At 45.9% G+C, this 17,668-nt stretch overlaps 1 protein-coding gene across 1 annotated transcript in view; it reads right to left on the bottom strand.

Moving 5' to 3' along the window:
* LOC118938866 (CCR4-NOT transcription complex subunit 4-like) overlaps positions 1 to 10,048 on the bottom strand; it is a 51,730-nt gene extending 41,682 nt beyond the window's left edge. Inside the window, exon 1 of the mRNA XM_036945437.1 lies at positions 9,847 to 10,048. The gene's annotated coding sequence lies outside the window, so the exon portion shown is untranslated. The remainder of the gene's footprint in view (positions 1 to 9,846) is intronic.
* Between the last annotated feature and the right edge of the window lie 7,620 nt (positions 10,049 to 17,668).

Genomic DNA, 17,668 nt, shown 5'->3' with positions numbered 1-17,668 from the left:
TGGTGTGAGTGTTAATAGTATCTGGTTGAGTACCCCTGGTGTGCTGGTTGAGTACCCCTGGTGTGAGTGTTAGTAGTGTCTGGTTGAGTACCCCTGGTGTGAGTGTTAACAGTATCTGGTTGAGTACCCCTGGTGTGAGTGTTAATAGTATCTGGTTGAGTACCCCTGGTGTGAGTGTTAATAGTATCTGGTTGAGTACCCCTGGTGTGAGTGTTAATAGTATCTGGTTGAGTACCCCTGGTGTGCTGGTTGAGTACCCCTGGTGTGAGTGTTAGTAGTGTCTGGTTGAGTACCCCTGGTGTGAGTGTTAACAGTATCTGGTTGAGTACCCCTGGTGTGAGTGTTAATAGTATCTGGTTGAGTACCCCTGGTGTGCTGGTTGAGTACCCCTGGTGTGAGTGTTAATAGTATCTGGTTGAGTACCCCTGGTGTGAGTGTTAACAGTATCTGGTTGAGTACCCCTGGTGTGAGTGTTAACAGTATCTGGTTGAGTACCCCTGGTGTGAGTGTTAACAGTATCTGGTTGAGTACCCCTGGTGTGAGTGTTAACAGTATCTGGTTGAGTACCCCTGGTGTGAGTGTTAACAGTATCTGGTTGAGTACCCCTGGTGTGAGTGTTAACAGTATCTGGTTGAGTACCCCTGGTGTGAGTGTTAACAGTATCTGGTTGAGTACCCCTGGTGTGAGTGTTAATAGTGCTGTACAGAACCAATGACCAACAAAGCATACTGACTACACGGTACCGTACAGAGAAACAATCATTGGCTTAAAAGGTTTCTGGTTGACCATGTGTCTGAGTGAGTCTCAACCAACCACTGAGAGAAAGAAAGGCTTTTATGTCCCAGCCGTGTGGCCTGTTTTCCGCTCAGCCATTTGAGGAATTAAATTGATTTAGTGGTCTAGACCTCGTTAAAATTCTCATGTTCCTCTACCCAGAGAGAGATGAGAAGAGCCATTGGAGAGGTTGAAACACAGGCCTATGCTTTAAGTCTTAAGTGAACACTACACATAATGAGTTGCTGTTTCCGGTGTTAACCGGCTAAAGTCTTCCGGCGTGCTTTGGTTCGGTTGGCGCCGAGGACCTCATCTACGCCAACCGAAACCAGCTCCATACTCCCTTAAAAAGACCTTCACTTGAAAAATGAGGGGGAACAAAACGGCACTAGTACTGTTTGTCCATCTAGAGACGCCGTAGCCAGTATATTCTGACTATTCCTCAAAATAGTCAGAATTAAAATCTAAGAATCTAACTCAAGAAAAATCGGTCAGTAATTTTGACGTGGAGAACACAGGCGTCCAATTTTATATCCAACACTAAATATGTGCATTATTTCTCAAGTCAAAAAAAGTTGCAAGGCGGCGGTGATTCCTCGATGAACCAAACTTCTCTTTGACTTGGTCTAGCAGAGAGAAAGAGAGAAAAAAAAGTCTTGTGCACAAACATCCCGAAAGAACCCTCGTCAAAGACCAAAAACACCATAAAATGTCCTGATACACGAAGGAACGGTCCTGAACTGTTTTAGATGGGAAGACAAGAAGATATAAACTAACCAGAGTCTCGTGAGGGTAATAACGGCAGCCTAATTAAAAACTGCCGTCAACAACATACCCAAAACGCTACACCCGTACTCATCAACATTCTCTGCAAAGCCTCGTCATGTGACGACTGACGTCTGAAGAGTGGAGATATTTATAAACTGATAGAGCAGACGTCTGGTGTGACGTGAGGAGTGTTGTATGTGTCAGGGAAGGTGTGAATCATAAGAACTATGAGCATACAGACTACAGGTACACAGTGCCTTGGGAAAGTATTCAGACCCCTTCCCTACTTTCCACCTTTGGTTACGTTACAGCCTTGTTCTAAAATGGATTGAATCATTTGTCCCTCAGTCTAAACACAATACCTCAATAATGACATCACAACACCCCGTAATGACGTCACAACACCCCGTAATGACGTCACAACACCCCGTAATGACATCACAACACCCCATAATGACATCACAACACCCCGTAATGACATCACAACACCCCATAATGACATCACAACACCCCATAATGACATCACAACACCCCATAATGACATCACAACACCCCATAATGACATCACAATACCCCATAATGACATCACAATACCCAATAATGACAAAGCCAAAACAGGTTTTTAGAAATGTTAGCATAAGTATTCAGACCCTTTGCTATGAGACTTGAAAATGAGCTCGTATGCATCCTGTTTCCATTGATCATCCTTGAGATATATTCTGCAACTTGATTGGAGTCCACCTGTGGTAAATTCAATTGATTGGAAATGATTTGGAAAGGCACACACCTGTCGATATAAGGTGCCACAGTTGACAGTGCATGTCAGAGCAAAAATCAAGCCATGGGGTCGAAAGATTTGCCTGGAGAGCTCCGAGACAGGATTATGTTGAGGCACAGATCTGGGGAAGGATACCAAAAAAATGTCTGCATCATTGAAGGTCTCCAAGAACACAGTGGCCTCCATCAATCTAAAATGGAAGAAGTTTGGATTCAACAAGACTCTTCCTATAGCTGGCCGCCCGGCCAAACTGAGCAATCAGGGGAGAAGGGCTATGGTCTGGGAGGTAACAATGAACCCGATGGTCACTGACAGAGCTCCAGCGTTCCTCTGTGGAGATGGGAGAACCTTCCAGAAGGACAACCACCTCTGCAGCACTTCACCAATCAGGCATTTATGGTAGAGTGGACAGATGGAAGCCACTCCTCAGTAAAAGGCACATGACAGCCCACTTGGAGTTTGCCAAAAGGCACCTAAAGAACTCAGACCATGAGAAACAAGATTCTCTGGTCTGATGAAACCAAGATTGAACTCTTTGGCCTGAATATCAAGCGTCATGTCTGGATGAAACCTGGCACCATCCCTACGGTGAAGCATGGTGGTGGCAGCATCATGCTGTGTGGATATTTTTCAGCTGCAGGGACTGGAAGACAAGTCAGGACAGAGGGAAAGATGAACGGAGCAAAGTACAGAGAGATCCCTTGATGAAAACCTGCTCCAGAGCGCTCAGGACCTCAAACTGGGGCGGAGGTTCACCTTCCAACAGGACAACGACCCGAAGCACATAGCAAAGACAGCGCATGAGTGGCTTCAGGACAAGTCTCAATGTCCTCGAGTGGCCCAGCCAGAGCCCGGACTTGAACCTGATTGAACATCTCTGGAGAAACCTGAAAATAGCTGTCAGAGCTTGAGAGGATCTGCACAGAACAATGGGAGAAACTTCCAGAATAGAAGTAGCGTCATACCCAAGAAGACTCGAGGATGTAATCGCTGCCAACGGTGCTTCAACAAAGTACTGAGTAAAGGGTCTGAATACTTGTGTAAATGTGATCTGTTTTTTTTTTTTTATAGATATATACATTTGCTAAATAACAGTTTTTGCTTTGTCATTACGGGGTATTGTGATGTCATTACGGGGTATTGTGATGTCATTACGGGGTATTGTGATGTCATTATGGGGTATTGTGTGTAGATCGACGAGGGGAAAAGACACGTTCATCCATTTTTAGAAAACGTCTGTAACGTAACAAAATGGGGGAAAAAAAGTCAAGGGGTCTGAATACTTTCCGAATGCCAAGTCACTAACACACAGGGACACACACAAAGGAAGAAAGAATCTCTCCCTCACACACACACACAGAAATGGGGATAGGAAGAAAGAATCTCTCTCTCACACTCACACCCCCCCCCCCCATATGGAAGGATAAAATCAGACCGGCTGAGTCAGAGACACACTGGAAGACTCCCCCAGAGAGGATCGTGGGTAAATAACAACTCATCAAGCTCTCATCAGGATGTCTCATCAGAGAGCGAGAGAGAGACACAGCATGCCTGTCTGTAAAAAAAAGCTCTGAATGGATGTGCTGGACAATAACAAGGGCCTTTTACAATCCATCCCATCACACCGGAAGACTCCCCCAGAGAGGATCATGGGTAAATAACAACATCCCCAGACATCTGTCTTTTTAATTGGGAAAGGATCCCCTACTTCTAAAGTGATTTACTCTAACAGTAAGCAATACAACACATACACTACATGACGAACGGTATGAGGACACCTGCTCGTCCAACAACTCATTCCAAAATGATGGCCATTAATACGGAGTTGGCCCCGCCCCTTTGCTGCTGTAACAGCCTCCACTCTTCTGGGAAGGCTTTCCACTAGATGTTGGAACATTTCTGCAGGGGGACTTGCTTCCATTCAGCCACAAGAGCATTAGTGAGGTCGGGCACTGATGTTGGGCGATTAGGCTTGGCTCGCAGTCAGTGTTCTAATTCATCACGAAGGTGTTCGATTTGGTTGAGGTCAGGGCTCTATGCAGGTCAGTCAAGTTCTTCCACACTGATCTTGACAAACCATTTCTGTATTGACCTCACTTTGTGCACGGGGGGCATTGTCATGCTGAAACAGGAAAGGGCCTTCCCCAAACTGTCGCCACAAAGTTGGAAGAACAGAATTGTCTAGAATGTCATTGTACGCTGTAGCGTTAAGATTTTCCTTCACTGGAACTAAGGGGCCCGAACCATGAAAAACAGCCCCAGACCATTATTCCTCCTCTACCAAACTTTACAGTTGGCACTATGCATTAAGCAGGTAGCGTTATCTTGGCATCCGTTAAACCTTGATTTGTCTGTAGGACTGCCAGAAGGTGAAGCGTGATTCATCACTCCATAGAACTATCTGCTCGATTTTATACACCCGTTACCAACGGCTGTGGCTGAATTAGCTGAATCCACTCATTTGAAGGGGTGACCACATACTTTTCTATATAAATTGTAGGCCTAAAGGGCAAATAACCAATTTCACTCCATGTTTCATGCTTAGAGATGCATTTTATTTTGTTATTTCCAGGGCAACATATTGGTTAGCAAAGCCTTCGCCGTTTTCTCCTCAAACTTTAAAATATCCTTTTTGTTTTACAAAACAATGGTCTCTTGAGGATGCTTTAGGCTGACACCTGGGCCTGCATGACTATCAACAAGTCCTGGTGCAAAGACCAAAGTTCAACTCAGGCTGAATTCTGTTCTGGTTCTCACAGAGAGAGAATGTCTCTTCAGGCTGACACACACACACACACACACACACGGGGTAGAGGAAGGGGGAGTCTAAAAATACACTGTCCCATCCCCAGCACGGAGAGAGGAGGAGGAGGAGCCAGCTCCCATCCCCAGCACGGAGAGAGGAGGAGGAGGAGCCAGCTCCCATCCCACGCCCAGAGAGAGGAGGAGGAGGAGCCAGCTCCCATCCCACGCCCGGAGAGAGGAGGAGGAGGAGCCAGCTCCCATCCCCAGCCCGGAGAGAGGAGGAGGAGGAGGAGCCAGCTCCCATCCCACATAGCCCTTCTTATACCCCTGCCCTTCTTCTCCTGCCTGCTCTACATGTAAGGCCACCAGCCTTTCCTGGGGTCGACCCCGTCATGCAGCCCAAATAGATCCCTATTCCCTATATAGTACACTACTTTAGACTAGAACCCTATTCCCTATATAGTACACTACTTTAGACCAGAGCCCTATTCCCTATATAGTGCACTACTTTAGACCAGAGCCCTATTCCCTATATAGTACACTACTTTAGACCAGAGCCCTTTTCCCTATATAGTGCACTACTTTAGACCAGAACCCTATTCCCTATATAGTACACTACTATAGACCAGAGCCCTATTCCCTATATAGTGCACTACTTTAGACCAGAGCCCTATTCCCTATATCGTGCACTACTTTAGACCAGAGCCCTATTCCCTATATCGTGCACTACTTTAGACCAGAGCCCTATTCCCTATATCGTGCACTACTTTAGACCAGAGCCCTATTCCCTACATTGTGCACTACTTTAGACCAGAGCCCTATTCCCTATATCGTGCACTGCTTTAGACCAGAGCCCTATTCCCTATATAGTGCACTACTATAGACCAGACCCCTTGTGATAAAGTAGCGCACTATAAAGAGAGTAGGGTGCCATTTGGGGGACAACCCCACTGGACACAGGCCAGAGGTGGGGTATCCGAGTGGGCCCTACCCTGATTGGATGGGTGATAGGCCTGCAGAGTGGAGCTTGTCTGACTCACGCTCCTGCACGTGTCCAGTATGAAATTAGAAAACAGCCACGGGCGCATTTTATCCTCCCAGTTAAGGTACTGTACAGCGTTGAGACTCGGGCAGTGGTTTCCCAGGATGCCGTCACGGTAAGATCTGTCTGTCTGGCTACGGAGGGAACCACCACTGTGGTCGTTCCTACCAGGGGGCGTAGAGTGGAGTCTGCACCATATACTCTCACTAGTGGGGTCCCCCAGGGCTCGGTTCTAGGCCCTCTCCTCTTCTCTCTATAGACCAAGTCACTGCTCCTCTCATGGTCTCTCCGATCATTGCTATGCATTGACAATCCACTACTCTTCCACATTTACTCAATATTATTTATTTTTTTAAATTATTTCTCTCAAAACCTTTTGTATGTTGTCCAATAGAATAATCTGTACTCTTTACTAATGTGTCAAAAAAAACTAGAAAAATATTTTAGGGACCCCACCGCAGTTTCCCTGCGACAACACTAGGGGTCGCCACCCCACCTTTGAATAGCACTGCTCTATAACATCAGCAGAGTGACATACCACTGCTCTATAACATCAGCAGAGTGACATACCATCAGCAGAGTGACATACCACTGCTCTATAACATCAGCAGAGTGACATACCACTGCTCTATAACATCAGTAGAGTGACATACCATCAGCAGAGTGACATACCACTGCTCTATAACATCAGCAGAGTGACATACCATCAGCAGAGTGACATACCACTGCTCTATAACATCAGCAGAGTGACATACCACTGCTCTATAACATCAGTAGAGTGACATACCATCAGCAGAGTGACATACCATCAGCAGAGTGACATACCACTGCTCTATAACATCAGTAGAGTGACATACCACTGCTCTATAACATCAGCAGAGTGACATACCACTGCTCTATAACATCAGCAGAGTGACATACCACTGCTCTATAACATCAGCAGAGTGACATACCACTGCTCTATAACATCAGCAGAGTGACATACCACTGCTCTATAACATCAGTAGAGTGACATACCACTGCTCTATAATATCAGACTTTACATCACACAGGAAGTGGCGCAGGTCCTAACCCAGGCACTTGTCATCTCCAGTTTAGACTGCTGCAACTTTGTTGTCTGGGCACCCCGATGAGCCATCCTTATCCACAATTTTTTTCATTTGACCTTTATTTAACTTGGCAAGTCAGTTAAGAACAAATTCTTATTTTACACGACAGCCGAGGAAGAGTGGGTTAACTGCCTTGTTCAGGGGCACAACGATTTTTACCTTGTCAGCTCAGGGATTTGATCCAGCAACCTTTCAGGATACTGGCACAACGCTCTAACCACTAGGCTACCTGCCACCCCATAATGAATGACACAGCCCGCCTGGTCGTTCAACCTTCCTAAATCCTCCCGTGTCACCTCGCTCCTACGCACACTCCACTGGCTTCCAGTCGAAGCTCGCATCATCTTCAACACCATGGTGTTTACCTACGGAGGAGCAAGAGGAACGGTCCCTCCCTACCTTCAGGCTATGATCAAACCCTACACCCCAACCTGAGCACTCCGTCCTGCGACCCCCTGGTCTCTTGGCCCCAACTACCTTCAGGCTATGATCAAACCCTACACCCCAACCTGAGCACTCCGTCCTGCCACACCCTGGTCTCTTGGCCCTAACTACCTTCAGGCTATGATCAAACCCTACACCCCAACCTGAGCACTCCGTCCTGCCACCTCTGGTCTCTTGGCCCTAACTACCTTCAGGCTATGATCAAACCCTACACCCCAACCCGAGCTCTCCGTTCCTGCCACAGCACTCCGTCCTGCCACGCCTGGTCTGTTGGGCCTCCCAACTAGGGCTGGGAAATATGGCCTAAAAATCATATCTTGCTTTTTTCAAATGTAAGGGTGATTCACAAATATATATATATATACACACACACACACACACATACACGCACCAGCTTGGTTCACAAGTTTCTAAACCATCTTTGGTATAGTTTCACCATAATATTTACATTGAGGAAGTGTGATCATAATCATTATATTTCCTGTAGTTACGTTCGCCTCCCATGGTCTGTTCTGGACTCAAGACTGCGAAGAGACCACTGGTGGCATGTCTTGTGGGGGTATGCATGTCCGAGGTGCGTGCTCTTTGTTTAAAAACAGACAGCTCGGTGCTTTCAACCTCTCACTAATACAAGTAGTGATGAAGTCAGATCTCTCCTCTACTTTGAACCAGGAGAGATTGACATGCATATTATTAATGTTTGCTCTCTGTCTACATCCGAGGGCCAGCCGCGCTGCCCTGTTCTGAGCCTTGTAAAAACCGCCATGCAGAGAAGATGGACGGAATCCAAACATTAAAACAGAATTGAACAATATTCAGTAAAGTTTATCATAAGACATGAACAGAATGCTTCAGTGATTCGTATTTCCTGCAACTTTCTGAACAGGCAACGAGATCCCCTGTGTGTATGTGCCGGTCTACCACTTTGTGTAGACGTTAGCAAAAATGCGACTATAAACAGTCTTCTGGTAGATGGAAAGGCTTTCCCAAAAACTTTCTCAATTAAATGTTAACTACAAAGTAGCCTATTGCCTACCTGGCAGAATGGTATCTTGATTATTTACAAACTCTACCATCATGTGCACTACAAAAACACTGCTAAACAACAGCCTCTGTAACTGTTTTAAAGTCACCATTGGCCTCATGGTGAAATTCTGAGCGGTTTCCTTCCTCTCCGGCAACTTAGTTAGAAAGGACGTCTATCTTTGTAGTGACTGGGTGTATTGATACACCCTCCAGAGTGTAATTAATAAATTCACTACGCTCAAAGGGATATTCAATGTATTTTTTTCTTCCCCATCTAACAAGCTCCCTGGTCTTTGTGGTTGAATCTGTGTTTGAAAAACACTGCGGAACCTTAAAGATAATTGTATGTGTGGGGTACAGAGATGAGGTAGTCATTCAGAAATCATGTTAAACACTATTGTACACAGTGAGTCCATGCAACTTGTGACTCAACTCAATATCATTCTAATACATATGTAAAGACTTGTAAAAAACATAATTCCACTTTGACATTACTATACGGGGTGTTGTGTGTAGGCCAGTGACAAACTAATCTAAATGTTATGAATTTTAAATTATGGGTGTAACAACAAAATGTGATAAAACTGAAGTGGTGTGAAAACTTTAAGGGGACTGACTGTATTTGACAGATGCTTTACACTTTTAAATAAGCCGGTCAAGTGACGCGAATGTAGCTAGCTAGCGCTAGCGTATGAAGCTAGGAACTCTCTGTAGGCTAGCTAGCTAACCAGACAACCCAACAATAATAAACAAAACTGAATACTAATGACATTCTAAAATACTATTTTCATATTATAAACAAAAACACTACACTACTTTTAGACGTATAAAACAGGTTTTCAAACGAGAAAGAAGTGTCAGGTTTGCTATCTGTTAGCTAGCTAGGTTTAGCATTAGCAAAGAAGAAGGAAAACCGTTCAACACTGACAGTGCGGCCTACCTCTTCCCGGCAAAGCCTGGGACTTTCCTACTCAGATTGGCCCCCAAGACCTGCAAGCATTTTGGGCGAACCTTTTGACTTTTCCCACTGCTCTTATAACATTAACTTCGAAGACAGGGGTGGGATATTTGTGGTGGGTTTGTACTCCATCCCGATTTACTTTTGTAATCATTGCAAGCTATCTGGCGCTAGTTTTCAGGCGAGAGTTTGAGTTACTCACCCTGTCTATTTTTGCTGGGATTTCTCTCCAGGGGATATCCAGACCAAACTGGGGCAGGGATTGATAATATTTCTGAGCTTGCAACTGTATTTCAGTCAGCGTTTATATTCAATTCTAGTTGTCCCTCTTGAGAAAACGCCTTGCTTTTTCTCTTTCAGCCTCTGTGTAATGATAGCGGTACCTTCTCTTCTTCTCTTCGTGTTGGTCTGACAGACTAGAGGCTTTGTTGCGTATCACTGCCTTTCACAGGTCGGAGTGTGAATTGCACGTTTTGTTCAAATCAAATCAAATCGTATCGGTCACGTACACATATTTAGCTGATGTTATTGCAGGTGTGGCGAAATGATTGTGTTCCTAGCTCCAGCAGTGCAGTGGTATCCCCTTCACAAAAAACGATAAAGGGGAATGGGATTTTCTTTTTTTATTGCACCACAATCTAACCCTACCACATGAGGCTGATGAGGGGAGGATGGCTACTTCGGCTGCTACCAGATCCTACAAAAGGATTACGGCCTGGGGGGGCTGGAACCCCTTCTCTCATAACCCCATGTAGTTCTTCTGCACTAAAAGCTCTGACGCCCAATAACTTATCTGCTGCTGATACCAGATCAACCTTCTGCGATTTCCATTCCATTTGTGTGGTACAATTAATGACCATAGAAATAAAAACTCAAGAAATCATACCTTACTAAAACTAATTCTCTCTGTCTCTCTCTCTCTCTCTCTCTCTCTTCAGGCCTACTCACTGACGGGCTCCCAGTGAAATCACTTACCCTTGGGCTATCTTCTAGTCTCTTCACTGCCTCAGCATAGGGAACTTTCTTCCCCACTCGAAACTGGCAATCTCAACCTGTCTGTATCTCACAGCGCACTTCGCATCCCCAGCTGCAGTTAACACACAGTGCTTTTTTCTATACCAACTCTATCCCAACTTTACACTCCCTCTGACCATGCCCTCCTGCACATCTACCTTTTACACAATGCTGCAACATGTCTGAATCCTTGGCACCTAAAGCACCGTAGCGGGTTCGGAACATGGGCCCTCACAGAATATCAAATATAACCTAACCTGACCTTATCAGGTGGAAACTCTGTGTCAAAGCTAACCAAACAGACAGGGAATTGCCACCGGGGCTACATCTCATCAAACGGCGGGCGTCACAAATACCAGCAATATTATTTTTTTCCATTTGATCCACCCCACTGATCACTCCTTTGAGCCGCGCCCTGCTCCGGATTGCAAAGCACGACACAGGTTGAGCCCTGAGACGCGTGACAGAGAGCGCCTGCAGCCTCTGGGCAAAGGATGCAGAAAAACAATAAAAACAATTACACTTTTCAAAACTTTGACAGATTTAACCGCTGCCAGTTTGTTTTTCAACCAGCTTGACACGACATACACCACATGGCCAAAAGTATGTGGACACCTGCTCGTACAACATCTCATTCAAAATCATGGGCATTAATATGGGATTGGCTCCGCCCCTTTGCTGCTGTAACATCCTCCACTCTTCTGGGAAGGCTTTCCACTAGATGTTGGAACATTGCTGCTATAACAGCCTCCACTCTTCTGGGAAGGCTTTCCACTAGATGTTGGAACATTGCTGCTATAACAGCCTCCACTCTTCTGGGAAGGCTTTCCACTAGATGTTGGAACATTGCTGTTATAACAGCCTCCACTCTTCTGGGAAGGCTTTCCACTAGATGTTGGAACATTGCTGCTATAACAGCCTCCACTCTTCTGGGAAGGCTTTCCACTAGATGTTGGAACATTGCTGTTATAACAGCCTCCACTCTTCTGGGAAGGCTTTCCACTAGATGTTGGAACATTGCTGCTATAACAGCCTCCACTCTTCTGGGAAGGCTTTCCACTAGATGTTGGAACATTGCTGCTATAACAGCCTCCACTTTTCTGGGAAGGCTTTCCACTACACTTGCTTCCATTCAGCCACAAGAGCATTAGTGAGGTCGGGCACTGATGTTGGGCGATTAGGCCTGGCTCGCAGTCAGCGTTCTAATTCATCACGAAGGTGTTCGATTTGGTTGAGGTCAGGGCTCTGTGCAGGTCAGTCAAGTTCTTCCACCCTGATCTTGACAAACCATTTCTGTATGGACCTCGCTTTGTACACGGGGGGCCTTGTCATCGTGAAACAGGAAAGGGCTTTCCCCATACTGTTGCCACAAAGTTGGAAGCACAGAATCGTCTAGAATTAAAATGTATGCTGTAGCGTTAAGATTTCTCTTCACTGGAACTAAGGGGGAAGGCCGAACCATGAAAAACAGCCCCAGACCATTTTTCCTGATCCACCAAACTTTACAGTTGACATTGGGGCAGGTAGCGTTCCAAAGCCAGATTCATCCGTCAGACTGCCAGATGGTGAAACGTGATCCATCACTCCAGAGAACACGTTTCCACTGCTCCAGAGTCCAATGGCAATGATCTTTACAACACTCCAGTCAATGCTTGGCATTGCCCATGGTGGTCTTAGGCTTGTGTGCGGCTGCTTGGCCATGGAAACCACTCTACATAAAGCTCCCAACGAATAGTTATTGGACTGGCGTTGCTTCCAGAGGCAGTTTGGAACTCAGTAGTGAGTGTTGCAACCAAGGACAGATGATTTTTTAGGTGCTACGCGGTTCAGCACTCGGCGGTCCCGTTCTGTGCGTTTGTGTGGCCTACCACTTCGTGGCTGAGCCGTTGTTGCTCCTAGACATTTCCATTTCACAATAACAGTACTTAGAGTTGACCGGGCCAGCTCTAGCAGGGCAGATTTTTGAAAAACTAACTTGTTGGAAAGATGGCATCCTTTAAATGGTGCCAAGTTGAAAGTAATTGAACTCTTCAGTAAGGCCATTCTACTGCCAGTGTTTGTCTATGGAGATTGCATGGCTGTGTGCTCGATTTTATACACCTGTCAGCAATGGGTGTGGCTGAAATAGGGCAGGCTTAACTTCAGAGCAAACCACTAGTGCCATTTAGACATTCTCAAGATTCTCAAATACATCTAAAAGGATGTTTACTTGGATTGTACTCAGGAGATGTTTCTTTGTACTCAGGAGACAAAGGTTTGTAGTAGGCGCCATTGTTTCGCCTTTGTCGCGTCGTCTCACTTTCTCTACCGACTTCTCTCTTCTGCATTACCTTCTCACCACCATCTTAAATTGGAATAGAGAGGAGGGAAAATGGGAGACCATTAACAACTCGCTGCTCCTCCTGCTGCTGCTCCCCTCTCCTGCTGCTCCTCCTGCTGCTGCTCCCCCTGCTGCTGCTCCTCCTGCTGCTGCTGCTCCTGCTGCTCCTGCTGCTCCCCTCTCCTGCTGCTCCCCTCTCCTGCTGCATGTGCTGCTTCTTCTGTGGTTTTTATATGACGGTTGGCAACCAACTTTAAGGTGCATTACTACCACCAACTGGAGTGGAGTGCGGACCAGAGACAGAGAAGGTCGGAATCCTACCCATTATTCTCATCTCCTTAAGGCAACGATATAAATCATTAAATACGACTATATCCTGAAGATTTCCCCAGCAGTTCACTTAAAGCTCTTCAACACCATTACTCCTTAAAATATAATAACTATCTCTCCCCCTTTCCCCCATCCCATATTGCTGGCACTAAAATAGAATGTGTTCCTTTGTCTCCATCTCCTCTGGTTAGCGATGACACCTCCCAGTCGGATGCTTTCCCACCAATCAACTGTTAAGCCTGGTGTGTCCAAACCTTTGTTTCCTCCGTTCCCTCTCCACCTGAGAATGTTCCTGTCGTCACCTTTTCCTGGATCTTATACAGGTGTCTTTCCATTGGTTTCTCCCTGTTCCACAACTCTTTCCATTGGTTTCTCCCTGTTCCACAACTCTTTCCATTGGTTTCTCCCTGTTCCACAACTCGTTCCATTGGTTTCTCCCTGTTCCACAACTCTTTATATTGGTTTCTCCCTGTTCCACAACTCTTTCCATTGGTTTCTCCCTGTTCCACAACTCTTTCCATTGGTTTCTCCCTGTTCCACAACTCGTTCCATTGGTTTCTCCCTGTTCCACAACTCGTTCCATTGGTTTCTCCCTGTTCCACAACTCGTTCCATTGGTTTCTCCCTGTTCCACAACTCGTTCCATTGGTTTCTCCCTGTTCCACAACTCTTTCCATTGGTTTCTCCCTGTTCCACAACTCTTTCCATTGGTTTCTCCCTGTTCCACAACTCGTTCCATTGGTTTCTCCCTGTTCCACAACTCTTTCCATTGGTTTCTCCCTGTTCCACAACTCTTTCCATTGGTTTCTCCCTGTTCCACAACTCTTTCCATTGGTTTCTCCCTGTTCCACAACTCGTTCCATTGGTTTCTCCCTGTTCCACAACTCTTTCCATTGGTTTCTCCCTGTTCCACAACTCTTTCCATTGGTTTCTCCCTGTTCCACAACTCGTTCCATTGGTTTCTCCCTGTTCTACAACTCTTTCCATTGGTTTCTCCCTGTTCCACAACTCTTTCCGTTAGTTTTTTTAAACAATGTAATAAATAAACCCCCTTGGCTTCTGCTTAACTGATGGACATTTCCATATGAATATTAGGATGTCGGAGAGCCTGCTTGGCAAGAACATCCACTTCCTCATTCCCCTGTACTCCAACATGAGCTGGTACCTAGAAGGAACCCCACAAATACCCTCTGGCTGCAGAAATAGTCATTGTAATGGACTTATGGGTATTGTAGTCACCAACATAGCTTTCTCCAAACGTTCCATTCAATAATATTGAAGGCAAAAGAGAGCACAAAATATGTTGTTGTTGTAGTTTTAAACATCACGCATTAAAATACACTGAGATACTAGACACACACAACTGATTACTGCATTACATTTCCTTATAAGTGATGCATTTAGGCATCATGTTTGGGCATTTAGGCATCATGTTTGGGCATTTAGGCATCACGTTTGGGCATTTAGGCATCATGTTTGGGCATTTAGGCATCATGTTTGGGCATTTAGGCATCATGTTTGGGCATTTAGGCATCATGTTTGGGCATTTAGGCATCATGTTTGGGCATTTAGGCATCATGTTTGGGCATTTAGGCATCATGTTTGGGCATTTAGGCATCATGTTTGGGCATTTAGGCATCATGTTTGGGCATTTAGGCATCACGTTTGGGCATTTAGGCATCACGTTTGGGCATTTAGGCATCACGTTTGGGCATTTAGGCATCATGTTTGGGCATTTAGGCATCACGTTTAGGTATGAGAAGCATTTGATAAAAATCACAAATAGGCCTTAGAATTATTTTAAAACATTTTATAAAACTGTTGTCACATTGTTATTTAAACACTGACACATACACATTGTATTTACAATGACATATTCTATGATATCCTACAGGAGAAAAAAGGTGCCATGCTCAGCCCTGGTCTGTCATCAGAGGTAATGTATCAGCTACATCTGCAGCTAGGACCTTTAGCACCATGCTCAGCCCTGGTCTGTCATCAGAGGTAATGTATCAGCTACATCTGCAGCTAGGACCTTTAGCACCATGCTCAGCCCTGGTCTGTCATCAGAGGTAATGTATCAGCTATATCTGGAGCTAGGACCTTTAGCACCATGCTCTTGTCTTCTGTCCTCAGCATAGCTTTCAGACTGCTCCAAAACGCCTGTCTCCTGTTCCTCTCCAGACCAGCCCCGGGACACTCCAGGTAGCTCTGCTGCCTCCGCATTGTCCGCAGGTTGGGGAACTTCCTAGGCAGAGAGTCTGGAGGGATGGACTCCAAGAGGAGGAAGACCAGGGAGTCCTGCTGTACACTGATTAGAGAGAGGAAGACCAGGGAGTCCTGCTGTACACTGATTAGAGCGAGGAAGACCAGGGAGTCCTGCTGTACACTGATTAGAGAGAGGAAGACCAGGGAGTCCTGCTGTACACTGATTAGAGAGAGGAAGACCAGGGAGTCCTGCTGTACACTGATTAGAGAGAGGAAGACCAGGGAGTCCTGCTGTACACTGATTAGAGAGAGGAAGAGAGAAATACTTTATTAATCACGAGGGGAACGTTTAGTTTCGAGAGAAAACCACTCACTTCCTGTCACCCGTATAAAGATATATAAGTTTCGCAGCGGGTCAAAGTCAATGTTGTTCACTGAAATGAGCAGTCGCTCTCCCAAACGCAAAGAATTCAAGATGGGTTAGGTTTTCAAAAGGTACTTGGCAGTCGATAGATGTCTTGATAAGGTCCAGGATCGGGAGTTGAGGCAACGAGAGATCCATGATGGTTGACAAGCAGTGAGATACATTCAGAACCTTTAGCTTCGCCTCAGACCCACAGTGAGTTGCCTTCAGGAGATATGAACCTCAGACCCACAGTGAGTTGCCTTCAGGAGATATGAACCTCAGACCACGATGAGTTGCCTTCAGGAGATATGAACCTCAGACCCACAGTGAGTTGCCTTCAGGAGATATGAACCTCAGACCCACAGTGAGTTGCCTTCAGGAGATATGAATCTCAGACCCACAGTGAGTTGCCTTCAGGAGATATGAATCTCAGACCCACAGTGAGTTGCCTTCAGGAGATATGAACCTCAGACCCACAGTGAGTTGCCTTCAGGATATATTAATCTCAGACCACGATGAGTTGCCTTCAGGAGATATGAATCTCAGACCCACAGTGAGTTGCCTTCAGGAGATATGAATCTCAGACCCACAGTGAGTTGCCTTCAGGAGATATGAATCTCAGATCCACAGTGAGTTGCCTTCAGGAGTTATGATCCTCAGACTCACAGTGAGTTGCCTTCAGGAGATATGAACCTCAGACCCACAGTGAGTTGCCTTCAGGAGATATGAACCTCAGACCCACAGTGAGTTGCCTTCAGGAGATATGAATCTCAGACCCACAGTGAGTTGCCTTCAGGAGATATGAATCTCAGACCCACAGTGAGTTGCCTTCAGGAGATATGAATCTCAGACCACGATGAGTTGCCTTCAGGAGATATGAACCTCAGACCCCACAGTGAGTTGCCTTCAGGAGATATGAACCTCAGACCCACAGTGAGTTGCCTTCAGGAGATATGAACCTCAGACCCACAGTGAGCTGCCTTCAGGAGATATGAATCTCAGACCCACAGTGAGTTGCCTTCAGGAGATATGAATCTCAGACCCACAGTGAGTTGCCTTCAGGAGATATGAATCTCAGACCCACAGTGAGTTGCCTTCAGGAGATATGAATCTCAGACCACGATGAGTTGCCTTCAGGAGATATGAACCTCAGACCCACAGTGAGTTGCCTTCAGGAGATATGAACCTCAGACCCACAGTGAGTTGCCTTCAGGAGATATGAACCTCAGACCCACAGTGAGTTGCCTTCAGGAGATATGAATCTCAGACCCACAGTGAGTTGCCTTCAGGAGATATGAACCTCAGACCCACAGTGAGTTGCCTTCAGGAGATATGAATCTCAGACCCACAGTGAGTTGCCTTCAGGAGATATGAATCTCAGACCACGATGAGTTGCCTTCAGGAGATATGAATCTCAGATCCACAGTGAGTTGCCTTCAGGAGTTATGATCCTCAGACTCACAGTGAGTTGCCTTCAGGAGATATGAACCTCAGACCCACAGTGAGTTGCCTTCAGGAGATATGAACCTCAGACCCACAGTGAGTTGCCTTCAGGAGATATGAATCTCAGACCCACAGTGAGTTGCCTTCAGGAGATATGAATCTCAGACCCACAGTGAGTTGCCTTCAGGAGATATGAATCTCAGACCACGATGAGTTGCCTTCAGGAGATATGAACCTCAGACCCCACAGTGAGTTGCCTTCAGGAGATATGAACCTCAGACCCACAGTGAGTTGCCTTCAGGAG

The sequence above is a fragment of the Oncorhynchus mykiss genome, chromosome 15 (assembly GCF_013265735.2).
Source record: "Oncorhynchus mykiss isolate Arlee chromosome 15, USDA_OmykA_1.1, whole genome shotgun sequence".
Lineage (NCBI taxonomy): Eukaryota > Metazoa > Chordata > Actinopteri > Salmoniformes > Salmonidae > Oncorhynchus > Oncorhynchus mykiss.
Note: the sequence above shows the minus strand (reverse complement) of the source record. Positions and strands in the feature narration are given on the sequence as shown.